The following is a 14,818-nucleotide window of genomic DNA, read 5'->3' on the forward strand; positions in this document are numbered from 1 at the left end:
GACGACCAAGATGATGGTTGAGGTGTGGTTGTTCTTTGGTGGTGATGCAAATTTTCATTCAGACCAAAACAGAAAATGTTGTATGTGCAGATTATTCGGTGGTTGAGGTGATGGATTGGTTCTCGTTTGACTTAATGAGAGATTAATAGAGAAGTGGTTATGGTTGTTGGTTTGTTGTCAATGATGGATTGTGGTTTGAATAATATTTATTATATATTATTATTATTTTACATTATTAATTCTAACATCAACAGCATATAATATTTCAAATTATATTTTCTATTATTATTTATATATTTATAGATATATATACACGCATATCTATTTACAAATAGTTGTTCGTGAATCGTCAGGAATGGTCGAAGGTCAATTGAAACAGTTCAAAATTTTCGAGACTCAACATTACAGACTTTGCTTATAGGGTCAAAATCATTTAAAGATCAAGTTTAAATTTGGTCGGAAATTTCCGGGTCGTCACAGCTACAGCATCGCCCGGCATATGGGCGCCGCTCACGCGCGCCGATGGAACTGGCGCCCCGCTATGAGCGTAGCGCTCTATTCCTTAACGCGCGCCCTCGTAAGTCCTTGTGGCGATGCTGTTTGATGCGATACACGATCTAGTCGGGTATGCGTATCATTAATATGCATAATATACTAACAATTTAACTCTAATTAAGCTAGAAATTATCAAAATTAAATTATTACAATTAATTGTAATTATCACTAAAATTTGGAAATTTAAGAGTTTAGGGGTGAAATTTTTACCTTCTTCCTTCCTAATCCGAACAAAGGCATGTTTAGAGTGATTTGTGGCAACAAATTTCGTTGAATTTGGTGATAAAATGGAGATTTTAGAGATGTTTTTGAGTGTGTGTTCATGTATGTGTGTGGTTGAAATGAGACAGAAGCAGGCGACTTGGTTTTTAATAATGTGATCAGAGGTCAGGGCTCCCATGCGACCGCATGGTTACCCAGTGCAAACCCCATGCGATCGCATGGGGTGTAATTGTTTTATTTATTTTTTTTATTTTTATTTTTGATGGTTTTGGCATACTTTAAATCAATAAGATTAAAAATAATGATAACAAAATTTGTCGCCCCGCCCTCGGGTAAAGCAATTTCGGTTCCACAACCTAGTCTTTAACTCACGATGAATTTTAGAAATCATTTTTTTAACTTAATGAAATAAAGTAAATTTTGTTTTTAAATTCACACAAAACTTTAAAAAACATATTAATATAATTTCATATAAATATTATTAATATTTTTATACATTAGTTTTATAAAATTATTTTAAATTATATTTATAGTTATATATTAGTTTAGAAAACAAGGTAAAAATAAAATAAAAATCTTTTTGGTCTTTTATCCCACTTTAATCAATCAAATATTAAAAAAAATATACGTCCCTCTTTTGGGTAAAGTAATTTCGGCTATATTACCTAGTTTTACTCCTGACGAATTTTTGAAATATTTTGAATTGATTGATTAAAGATATTTATACCTTATGAATAAACGATAAATTTTGCAGTGATGAATTAAATTTTTGTCTGATATTAATAATTTCGGTTTATTATACCTAATTTTATTGAATATCAATTTAATACTTTATAGCGAATGATTCAGCGTTTATTAACAAAAGGTTAAAAGCAATAAATAAAAATAAAATAAAAACTGTACATACTTACCTATGAGATAGAATTCTCAGAGACCTGCTTTAGTCGACTCATAGGAGAGTCGTTCGATTTGGTTTTCCATAGCTACATAAGCGTATCCACGAGTTTTCAATAACTTTTCTTCTAAACATATGAATGGTCCTTCTCTGCATAGAGTAACGAATTCAGAATTGGAATGTGTTTGAGTAACATCACCATCAGCCCGTAGTATGATATTGTCCGCTTTGGACACAAGACGATCACCGACGGGCTACCCGCGCACCAGTACAACCCCGGATCGCACTTCTACCTCACGGATTTGCTTCTCGGGTAAACACCCTCAAAACGCGTCATACCAGAAGAGGTATCCACACCCTTATAAGGAGTGCTTTGTTTTCCTCTCCCACCGATGTGGGACGAGTCTGTTACAACTCTCCCCCCCTTCGGGACACTGCGTCCCCGCAGTGTACATCGATGCGGGCCCCAGCTCTGATACCATAAGTAACATCACCATCAGCCCGTAGTATGATATTGTCCGCTTTGGACACAAGCTGATCACCGACGGGCTACCCGCGCACGAGTACAACCCCGGATCGCACTTCTACCTCACGGATTTGCTTCTCGGGTAAACACCCTCAAAACGCGTCATACCAGAAGAGGTATCCACACCCTTATAAGGAGTGCTTTGTTTTCCTCTCCCACCGATGTGGGACGAGTCTGTTACAGTTTGATTGTTCGAGCATTTCTCTTCGTGTGACCATTTTCTGCATTTATGACATCTTTCAAGGTGTCGTGCTCTTCTTTTTGCTGCGAATTTTGATTTTCCTTTACCAAAATGTGTCTTATGATGATCTTTTCTGAGTTCTTTTCTTACTTCGTCTATTTTGCCTCTTATGAATGATACAAGTTAACTCTGGAAAGTGTTATTATTACGCTTAGTAATCATAGCGTGTAGTAGTAGACCATGGTTCAAATCAAAGGAATTCTTTATCTCATAAAACCTAAAAAACAAAAATTCAGAATGGGGGGAGAAGACTAGTTCTTTACGGTCTGCTAGGGAAAGACCATTCGGATTCCATTCTTGAGAACTACACGAAAACAGAAAATCTAACTCTAGACACCATTATATTATACTTAAAAAATTCGATTCTCCCCACACTTAGTTAGCTGTGGTGTCGAACTTGTGATTAACTTCATTATTAATTTCAATTGGACCATCAACGACTTGCATATCTCTGACTTTTGCTTCAAGCCATTTGTTGATTTCCTCTGTAACATTCACAAATTCAACTAACATCGTCTTTTCTTTAGGCGATAATTTGGATACTAATCGGTTACATAACTTAAAGTTCCCCTTAATCCTAGCATCTTGAATTCGTTTATAAAGTTTCTTCGTTGAACTGTTAAAAATGGGGTCATCTAATTTCGTATCAATAACGGGGTTCTTTGTTATCAGGTCATCATTGGGTATTACTTCATCTTCCCCACACTTAGGCACTTTTATTGGTTCAACAGTTTTGGTTGGTGGAGATTTAGACTTTCGATTCACAAAGGTGACCTATTTGTCACCCTCACTAAGTGTCATTCTACCCTCTCTTACATCAAAGAACACCTCGGTGGATGCTAAAAATGGGCGACCTAAAATTAGAGGAATATCAAGGTCTTCCTCCATATTAATAACTATGAAATCTGCAACAAAGGTCAAACTTCCCACTTTAACAAGTAAATTGTTGGTTATTCCAACTGGGTGTTTAATGGTTTGGTCAAATGATTGAACACCTATGCTGGTTGGTCTTAATTTACCCACACCTAATCTTTTGTATAAGGAAAGAGGCATAACATTCGCACTTGCTCCTAGATCTGCGAGCCCATTATATATAGCACCATCATTAAGTAAGCAAGAAATGATAAATTCACCTGGGTCTCCTAATTTAGGAGGTGGAGTTGGTTTGTTAACCTTTTTCGGGTGATCTTTTCTTAGTTCTTTCACTTCTACTTGAACTTCTTGTTCATATTTTTCTTTGTTTCTTGGAATGAGAGGTTTATATAGAAATTCTTCTTCATCACTCCAATTTGAAACCTCCCCGTCTTCCAATTTTGGCTTTTCATATGTCGTTGAAAACATATTTATGTTTTCATTCTGAGGGTTTGCTTTGGTGGTGAAATTGTGATTAACTTCATTGTCAACTTCCATCGGACCATGTATGTAATGTTTGACTCTGTGACCATTAACTTTAAATTCAATCCCATTTGAATTTATTAATTCTACTATTCCGTATGGGAAAACTCTTTTGACTACGAATGGTCCAGACCATCTAGATTTCAATTTTTCAGGAAATAGCTTGAATCGTGAATTGAAAAGAAGAACCCTGTCTCCTTCCTTAAATTCTTTTGAACTTCTGATTCTTTTATCATGCCATTTCTTCGTTCTTTCCTTATAGATTAACGAATTTTCATATGCATCATGTCTTAATTCTTCTAATTCGTTTAGTTGACTTAATCGTAGACGACCAGCTTCATGCAAATCAAGATTACACGTCTTCAAAGCCCAAAATGATTTGTGCTCAATTTCTACTGGAAGGTGACATGCTTTTCCGTAAAAGAGTTTAAAAGGTGTGGTGCCAATTGGAGTTTTGTAGGCTGTTCTAAAAGCTCAAAGTGCATCCTCTAATTTCATGGACCATTCCTTCGGATTTGATCCTACAGTTTTCTCTAGAATACATTTTAAAGCTCGGTTGGTATTTTTAACTTATCCACTTGTTTGTGGATGATAAGCGGTTGAGATTTTATGAGTTACTCCATATCTTTTGAGAACTTTCTCAAGTTGATTATTACAGAAATGAGTACCCCGATCACTTATTAAAGCTTTCGGTGTTCCAAACCTAGCAAAAAGTCATTTTAAGAAGTTGACTACAACTCGTGCATCGTTAGTTGGGAGAGCTTGTGCTTCCACCCATTTAGATACATAATCAATGGCAACGAGAATGTAGAGATTATTATGAGATTTTGGAAATGGACCCATAAAGTCAATACCCCAAACGTCAAAAACTTCACATACTTGAATGACATTTTGTGGCATTTCATCACGTTGACTTATTTTTCCGGCCCTTTGACATGCATTACAGGATTTACAAAGAAGGTGTGCGTCTTTCAAAATTGTAGGCCAATAGAATCCAGTGTCGTAGACTTTCCTTGCTATGAGTTGAGGCCCATAATGCCCTCCTGTTGGTCCTGTGTGACAATGGTTTAAGATTTGACTAGCTTCATCCCTGAATACGCATCGGCGTATTATTCCAGCGGGACAACTTTTAAATAAATGTGGATCTTCCCAAAAATAGTGTTTTATATCACTAAAGAATTTCTTTCATTTTTGGTACGACAACCGTTTTTCAAGGAATTCACATACTAAGTAGTTTGCAAAGTTTGCAAACCATGGAATTTCATTATAATCGATCTTCAATAGATATTCATCAGGAAAGTTGTCTTGTATAGCCGATTCATTTAGAACTTCTAATTCGGGATTTTCAAGACGAGAAAGATGATCAACGGCGAGATTTTCTGCTCCCTTTTTGTCTCGGATTTGAATATCGAATTCTTGTAAGAGTAAGATCCAATGGATTAATCGTGGTTTGGCATCTTGTTTTGAAAATAGGTATCTAAGAGCAGAATGGTCAGTATAGACCAACGTTTTAGCTAGAACGAGATATGAACAAAATTTGTCAAAAGCAAAGATAATAGCAAGGAGTTCTTTTTCAGTAGTTGTGTAATTTGTTTGTGCTCTTTGTAACGTATTACTAGCGTAATAGATAGATTGAAATCATTTTTCAATTCTTTGACCTAAAATGGCTCCCATTGCAAAATCACTTGCATTGCACATGAGTTCAAATGGTAGATTCCAATTTGGAGTTATCATGATCGGCGCATTAGTGAGTGTTTCTTTAAGAATATTAAAAGATTTGATGCATTCATCCGAAAAGATGAATGGAGCATCTTTTTCAAGGAGTTTGTTCAGAGGAGAGGCAATTTTAGAAAAATCTTTTATGAAATGTCGGTAAAAACTGGCATGCCCTAGAAAAATTTACACTCCTCTAACATTGGTGGGATGTGGAAGTTTAGCAATTACATCTAATTTAGCTCTATCCACTTCAATACCTTCCTTTGAAATTTTATGACCAAGAACGATGCCTTCTTTAACCATGAAATGGCATTTCTCCCAATTAAGTACTAGATTTGATTTCTCGCATCTAATAAGCATTCGTTCAAGATTAACTAGACATGTTTCAAAAGTATCACCGAAGACCGAAAATTCATCCATGAAAACTTCCATGCATTCTTCTATCATGTCGTGAAAAATCACCATCATGCACCTTTGAAAGGTTGCAGGGGCGTTGCAAAGTCCAAATGGCATGCGTTTGTAAGCAAAAGTACCATAAGGGCACGTGAAAGTGGTTTTCTCTTGGTCCTCGTGTGCGATTGGAATTTGAAAGTATCCGGAAAAACCGTCAAGAAAATAATAGTAACTATTTCCAGCTAACCTTTCCAACATTTGATCAATGAAAGGTAAGGAAAAGTGATCTTTTCTGGTGGCGTCATTTAATTTTCTATAATCGATACAAACACGCCATCCTGTTACAGTCCTAGTAGGAATAAGCTCATCCTTTTCATTTGTGATGACAGTGATGCCACCCTTCTTAGGTACGCATTGAACTGGGCTTACCCATGGACTATCAGAGATAGGATAAATTAAACCTGCATCGAGCAGTTTAATAATTTCTTTCTTAACAACATCTTGCATATTAGGATTTAGTCTTCGTTGGCGTTGCACATATGTTTTATGATTTTCTTCCATAAGGATTTTATGTGTGCAATACGAAAGACTTATACCTTTAATGTCATGAATCTTCCATGCAATAGCTGGTTTATGAGCTTTTAGCACAGAAATTAGTTGAGATTTTTCATTTTCCGTAAGAGAAGACGAGATTATTACAGGTAATTCAGATTCACCATGTAAATAAGCTTATTTCAAATGGTTTGGAAGTGACTTTAACTCTAATATCGGTGGTTCTTCTATCAATGATTTGTATCGATATCTTTCTTCCTCTTTCAGCATTTGAAGTTCTTCTGTTATTGGTTCGTATTCATTAGCCATGAGTGTAGCTAACATTTTAGCTTCATCAATTGGTTCAGTTCCTTCTCCTAAAGGACATTATCCAGTTCCTTGTAATTTTGGAAATTCTTGTAATAATTCTGCTTGTGAATCTATTGTTTGAACATAATAACATGTATCATCTGCAGATTGTGGTTATTGAATGGCTCTATCAACTAAAAAGGTAACACTCTCGTCCTCTATACTTAGGGTTAGTTTCTTACCAAACACGTCTATTATTGTTTTAGCCGTGTTTAAGAATGGTCTTCCTAATATAAGAGGAACTCGAGAATCTTCTTCCATGTCCAGAATAACAAAGTCTATTGGAAATACTAAAGTACCAACTTTAACTAGCATGTTCTCCATTATCCCTCTAGGATATTTTATTGATTGATCAGCTAGTTGTATGCTTATTCGTGTTGGTTTCAATTCTCCAAGGTCTAGTTTAGCATATAATGAATATGGCATTAAATTTATACTAGCACCTAAGTCTGCCAATGCTTCTATTGAACTAAGACTACCCTGAAAACATGGAATTGTTAAACTTCCTGGATCTGATAATTTTTCTGGTATCTTATTCAACAGCACTGCAGAACAATTAGCATTCATTGTAACAGTCGAGAGTTCTTCCATTTTCTTTCTATTTGTGATTAGATCTTTCAGGAATTTAGCATATCTTGGCATTCCTGAAATCACATCAATGAAAGGAAGATTGACATTTATTTGTTTAAACATATCCAGGAATTTGGATTGCTCGGCTTCAAGTCTTTCTTTTCTCATTTTACTCGGTTAAGGAAGTGGTGGTTGGTATGGTTTAACATAAGGTTTAGCCTTAACTGTGTTATCTTTATTAACCTTTTCAACTACCGGTTCTTTCTCTTGCTCATGCTGTTGTGCCTGTGTAGTAGAAATAGAGTCATCGGAAATTACAGGCATTTTAGGTGGTTTAAGTGTAATACCACTTCTTGTGGTAATGGCTTTAGCTGTTTCATTTCGGCGGTTAGAATTTGTATCACTAGGTAGACTCCCCGGTTTTCTTTCACCAATTAACCTTGCTAGGTTACTCACTTCTTGTTCCAAATTTTGAATAGAAGCTTGTTGATTTCTAAATGCTTGAGCATTTTGTTCATTAGTTTATTTATGAGATGTGAAAAATTGAGTTTGAGATTCAACTAGCTTTGACATCATATCTTCTAAATTTGGCTTTTTATCATCGGTTTGTGGTAGTTTATTAAAATAACCAGGTCTTTGTTGATTGTAAGTATTGTTAGATACTTGTTGATTGCTAGGACCTTGTTGGTTGTTGTGCTGAGCATTTAGATTGTACGGAATGTTTTGATTTCGATTGTATTTTGGCCTTGGTGGTTGATAATTATTTTGATAATTATTTTTCCGGCCTTTGGTTCATGTATGAAACATTCTCTCTTTGTTCCATTGTTTGTTCAACACTTGGACAATCTTTTTTCAAATGTGGTCCTCCACACTGCTCACAACTAATTCGTATTGCGTAAATATCTTTAGTCATCTTTTCCATTCGTCTCTCGAAAGCATCTAACTTTGCGGAAATGGAATCAAAGTCATGACTAGAATCGGCTCTAGCCGCTTTAGATGAATGAAAAATATCTTTTTCTTGATGACACTCATGTGAGTGGGAGGCTGTGTTATCAATAATTTTGTGAGCTTCAGTTGCGGTTTTCTTCATAATGGAACCACCAGCTGCTGTGTCGATATCTTTTCGTGTGGCGACATCGACACCTTGGTAGAATATTTGTATTATTTGATAAGTGTCTAAACCGTGTTGAGGACATCCTCTCAACAACTTTTCGAATCTTGTCCACGCCTCATATAATGTTTCATTTGGCTTTTGCGCGAACGTAACAATTTCTCCTTTAAGTCTCACAGCTTTAGATGCCGGAAAGAATCTTTTAAAAAATTTCTCAACTAAAACATCCCATGTATCAATCGCTCCTTCGGGTAACAATTCTAACCAATCTTTGGCTTCTCCCTTTAAAGTCCAGGGAAAAAACATTATATAGATCTGTTCATCCTCAACTTCTCTGATTTTAAATAGAGTACAGATCATATTAAAGGTTCGAAGATGTTCGTTTGGATCTTCTTTTGGCGTACCACTAAATTGGCATTAATTAGTTACCATGTGTAGGATTTGTCCTTTGATTTCATAATCTAGCGCATTAATGTCTGGTTGAGTAATTGCATGACCTTGGCCCGTGCGTGTGGCTCTCATTCGGTCTTCCATACTTAGAGGTTCTGGATTTTCCTAGATTGAATTTGTTGAATCTAAATCGCTAGAAGATTCTGATTTAATGGTTTCTTCCTTGATAATCTCTGGATGAATAATTTGTGGTTCTGGAGGAATGATTAGTGGTTCAGGATCTCTGAATTGTCCTAGAATATCCTCCGGGTTCTCAATTGTGAAGTTGGGTTCAAAAAATGGATAATCGTAAATTTGAATTGGAGTACTCGTTCGACTAGATGACGATTCTAAAGAAAAATCAACGGCAACAATATTGGCTAGATATCTTGATCGAGTTACAGGTGGTAAACGTATGAATGGTGGTGAACGTTTTGTTCGGTGCATTCACTGAATATCTTATTAGAAATTATATAAGTTATCAAATTAATAGACTTTTCTGCTTTTGCCCACATTTCGAATAGCCAAAAGATGCAGCAGGGAGCCAGGATCCTTTAAATCGGAAAATCCACAACTCAGCCACTAACAAATCCAACTATTACTACGAAGCAGAAAATTTTGGATGTCTATCAATTTAATCGCTTAAAATAATTTTTTTCGTCGAAATTTAAAGAAATTAAAGCAAATTCTATGTCCTAAAAACTAGAGCGTAGAAATGAGAAAGAAAAAGAGCGCGTCGAAAAACAAGAGGTCGGAAAATAAACGTCGAAAAACAAAAAGTCAAAAAATAAGAAGTCGAAAGACAATATAAACTTAGAAATTAAAGTTTTACGTCTAAAACTTAGCGTCTAAAAACTTAAAACTAAAAGTTGCGACTAAAGTTCTAAAGGTAATAAAACTTATAATGCAATTCTAAAGGAAAAACGGCAATTACTTAAAAGGCACTAAAATTTATTAAAAAGTAAAGCGATAAGCGATGTCGTAAATTTTTAAGGCCTCTAAAATCTAGTTCTAAGAAAAAGATCTTAAGGAAAAATTACGGCACAAATTACAAACTAAACTTAAACTAAGGCGGAAAATGAAACTAAATTTATAATTATGAACGAAACGATTAAAAAGATAAAAATAGTAAAAAGATATATTATAAAAATGATAAAAATAAAATTTTATATAAAAATATTATTTTTATATTATTAGTAATTAATACAAATTTAATTAAAACTTTAAAACTAATTAAAATAACTAAGCTAATTAAAACTAATTAATAATAATAATATATAAATCTAACCCTAATTAGATTAATTAATAATAATTAAAATTAAACCCTAATTCAGCATTTATTACGTACTAGGTTTCCTGTCAGCCTAACTCATGCGATTGCATGAGTTATGGGTGTATGGGCCATGCGATCGCATGACGTCGGATACCAGGCCAGATTGTTAGGCTGCTACAATGATCGGCCCGAATAATTTTAATTAATTTTTTTTATGTATGTTATGTATTTATAAATTATACAAAATTAAAATATAAGTAATATTTAGAATTATATTTTTAAGAAATAAAAATACTTTTATACTTTATATAAATTATATAAAATATATTTTCTTTTTACTTAAACACTTATATATATATATATATATATATATATATATATATATATATATATATATATATATATATATTTGTTTTTAATATTTAAAACTTATAAACATATATTTTTACAAAAATAGCTTAAAAACTAATATTTTTTTTTTAGAATATAGTGTTTCGCTTCGGCGTATTGTCCCCGGCAGCGGCGCCAAAAATACTAAGTACTTATATTTTTATTACAAAACACTATTAAATACGGTACGATTTACACAAGTTATTTATTTATTTATAGAATGGATATACCTAAACCTTGCTACAACACTTATAGGCAGTGTACCTAATCGTAAAATAGTGTAGTTTTTAGTAAGTCCAGTTCGTTTCACAGGGATCTACTTATTGAGTACGCTATATTTTTAAACAATTATATCTGTATATATATATATATATATATATATATATATATATATATATATATATATATATATATATATATATATATATATATATATTAGTAATATAGTAGTATTATTATTATTATTATAAAAGGGCGGTTTTACCGTTTAATGACCGGTTTGTCGATTTTAAGTCCTAATGCAAAATATTAAAAATAAATATAACTTAATTTAAAACGTAAAGTAAATGACGATAAATAAAAGTGCGATAATTAAAAGTACGATAAATAAAATGACGATAAATAAAATGACGGTAAATAAAAGTACGATGAGATATAAAATAAAGGAATTATGCTTATTTAAACTTCCGTAATCATGATGTTTGACGTGTTGATTTTAATTTATTACCATGGGTTAATTGTCCTTTGTCCTGGATTATTTGATATGTATCTGGTTTTGTCCATAATAGTCCATCGGTCATAATTATAAAGTGCGAGAGTCTTCGCCAAATTAACCTTATACCCAAAGTCAAATATTCCAACTAATTGGGGACTTAAACTGTAACAAGGTCTTAATACTTTGTTAATGATTGCACCAGATTATCGACTGCTTGTAATCCAAGGTTTTAATACTTTGTTAACAATTACACCAATTACCCTTGAATGTAATCCACCCCTGTTTTAATGAGTCCATTGACTATTAATCCATCCCCGTGTCCGGTCAAATGAATAATTATTAGTACCCGATCAAGCGTATGTGGTTATAAATAGATACGTCAAATTATAAATCTCTATATTAAATTAACAAGATATCATTTAGTTAATCAAATATAAAGCCCATTAATAGCCCATAGTCCAATTTCCATAAGTGTCGGTCTTTTGTCCAAACCCCAATTATGGTTCAAAGCCCAATTATGGTCCAAAGCCCAATAACCTCGTCTTAATATTTAGTCCAACATCACGATTACTTCGGCTTAAATAAGCATAATAATAACTTAGCTACGAGACATTAATTTAAAAAGGTTGAACATAACTTACAATGAGTATTAATCGCGTAGTGTTACACGGATAGAGTTTCGACTTACAAACCTTAAAACATTATCTACAATAACCTTATTATTATTAACTTAATATTAAAATTAAAATTATAAAATATAAATATATTAAGAGAGAGTGAAGATATCAGTTGATATGGTGTGTGAAACTCGACTGAATTCGTTCCAATTTATAGAACCTGACCAGCATGTTGGGCTCATGTGATCGCATGGGATTAAAGCTACCAGGCCATGCGATCGCATGGCCGCCTTCTCCTGCTCACATATCATTTAAAACGTGGGCTGCTCGGTTTTATTTAATCTATAATATAATATATATAATTTTATATAATTATATATATTATATTATATTCTTGTGCATAGTTGACTTGTAATTTTAGCTCCGTTGACTCACGCATTGATGCTCGATTCATGTCCCGGTTCTGGATTTTCGAACATCCTTTCGTATGCTTAGATATCTTGTACTTTGCATTTCGCGGCTTGTACTCTTGTAATTTTTAGACGTTTCTCTTCAATAATTTGAACCACTTGGATTGTATCTTGTACATTTGAGCTTTTTGGTCATTTGCGTCTTCAAATCGTCGAATCTATCTTTTGTCTTCACCTTTTATTATTTAAACGAATATCACTTGTAAATAGAACAATTGCAACTAAAAGCTTGTATTTCTTGAAGGATAATGCTATGAAATATGTGTTCGATTTTAGCATTATCAATAGTACAAGACATCAAGGACGGAATCTCAGTATTCGTACGAATGGCAGGATGTGGCAAGACAACACGATATGGAGTGGACCACGCGAGTGCACGATCCAATGCGACAACATAGTACAATTCTGTACCATTCTGTCCCCTTTCTTTTTTTTGTCGCCAACATGGCATAGGAAAGGACGGGCATTCTTACCTATAAATACACAGATCTAGCTTCTCACAAGGCACTAATTCAATATAGAGGGGAAAAAATTCATCTTTCACAACACTCTATCTGCGCAGTTACAATAATGGTTCTCAGGTAACGTTCCTTGAACATTAAATCCTAACATCGTCGGCTGAGCCATCGTCTCCAGTTAACCCGAATGATGGTGGGTTAAGTTTAACCACCCTTGTAGAGATTATCATCTCGTATCAGGGTTATTTACGGTACTCTGGACCGATGAGTTAAACTCAAAAACCCCTTAAATCCCCCTTTATTGTTGATCGTTCATGAACTGAACCCCTTGGACCATTTCATGCTTGATCAAATGGCACCATACTTGGGACAAGAAAGTTAAAAGGTTTAAATATATCTTTTTCTTTTATTGTTCTTAACATTTTCTCATTTTTTTTCTTCTCAGCTCTCGCTGCGCTATCCATAATTTAGTTCACGGAAGAAAGGCATATGCAAGTATGACCACTATATATTCGTGCGGAGATGGAAAACGCAAAGCTGACCAGGTAGGTGGATAGATTGCCGGTATCTCTTTTTCTGCTATTCGGTTGCATAACAGCTCGTGCGCACCTATTGTGGTTTAGGGCTACTTGCCTAAATCCGGATACAGGATAAGGCGTTTACATATGGACACCGGCAGCAGCGTGGACATAATGTACGAAGAATGTTTCAGACAATTTCTTGAGTCCGTAAAACAAGGCATCCGACCTTCAACTATGGCGCTCTCTGGATTTTCAGGGGAGTCGGCATGGCCTATAGGTACCCTGGACCTGAAACTAGAATTGAGGGATGAAAATGATAAATCTAAGATGCACACTGAAGATGTTGAGTTCTGTGTAATGCGTGCGCACTCCAGGAATAACGCCATACTAGGCAGAATATCCCTTCAGAGATTTGGAGCAACACCATCACGGTTCACGGATTAGTAAAATTCCTAACAAAATAAGGAATTACTACTCTCGAGTCAAACCCACTTGAGGCACTATGCGCTTCAGTCACGGTGAAAGAGGAAGAGAAATCAATGGGCGAGACATCGGCAGGGTGGTACATCGTGATAAACCCTACTTACCCGGATCAGAAAGTAAAAATAGGAGCTGGTTTGATAAAGGAAACACAAGCCAGGTTGAGCAACATTCACATACAAACTTAGATGTACTCTACTGGCGCGACGCCGATATGATAGGCGTTCTACGCGACGTTGTGCAACATCACCTTAATGCTAACGTAGACATGACACCTGTCCGGCAAAAGAAGAAGCCCATGGCGCTTGACAGAAGTGAATGGTTGTGCGGAGAAGTAAACAAGTTGGTCAAAGAAAATTTCTTGCGCAAAGTCAATTATCAAACGTGGGTGGCTAATCCCGTCCTGGTCCCTAAGGCCGACGGATCGTGGCGCCTGTGTGTCGACTTCAAAGATATTAACAAGGCGTTCCCGAAAGATAACTACCCCTTGCCATAAATTGATTGGAAGGTCGAATCCCTTACAGGATTCAGGTTTAAGTTCTTCTTAGACGATGTACAAGGGTTATCATCAAATCCCCATGGTAGAAGAAGACGAAGAAAAAATAGCATTTCACACATACCATGGCATATACTGTTACACAAAGATGCCACTAGGGCTCAAAAACGCTAGCGCTACTTATCAACGCATGATCGACACAACTTTTGCTAAGCAGATTGGTCGCAATCTGGAAGCGTATGTCAATGACTTGGTCATCAAAAGTAACAACGAGGAGAAACTGCTAGCAGACATCCTCGAAACCTTCGATACACTGCGCAGCGTTAACATGAAGCTCAAACCATCAAAGTGTAGTTTTGGAGAAGAAGAAGGATCACTCTTGGGACACGTGATTACCACTAGAGGAATTAAAGCCAACCCAATGAAGATTTAAGCCATTGAAAAC

General features: G+C 35.0%; 1 non-coding gene across 1 annotated transcript; it reads left to right on the top strand.

Annotated features, from left to right (window-relative positions):
* Positions 1-8,591: 8,591 nt before the first annotated feature.
* Positions 8,592-8,698, top strand: LOC139894754 (small nucleolar RNA R71). Its single transcript, XR_011775239.1, has one exon. It is a non-coding gene; the product is annotated as a small nucleolar RNA R71 (small nucleolar RNA).
* The last annotated feature ends 6,120 nt before the right edge of the window (positions 8,699-14,818 follow it).

Source organism: Rutidosis leptorrhynchoides, chromosome 2 (genome assembly GCF_046630445.1).
Source record: "Rutidosis leptorrhynchoides isolate AG116_Rl617_1_P2 chromosome 2, CSIRO_AGI_Rlap_v1, whole genome shotgun sequence".
Lineage (NCBI taxonomy): Eukaryota > Viridiplantae > Streptophyta > Magnoliopsida > Asterales > Asteraceae > Rutidosis > Rutidosis leptorrhynchoides.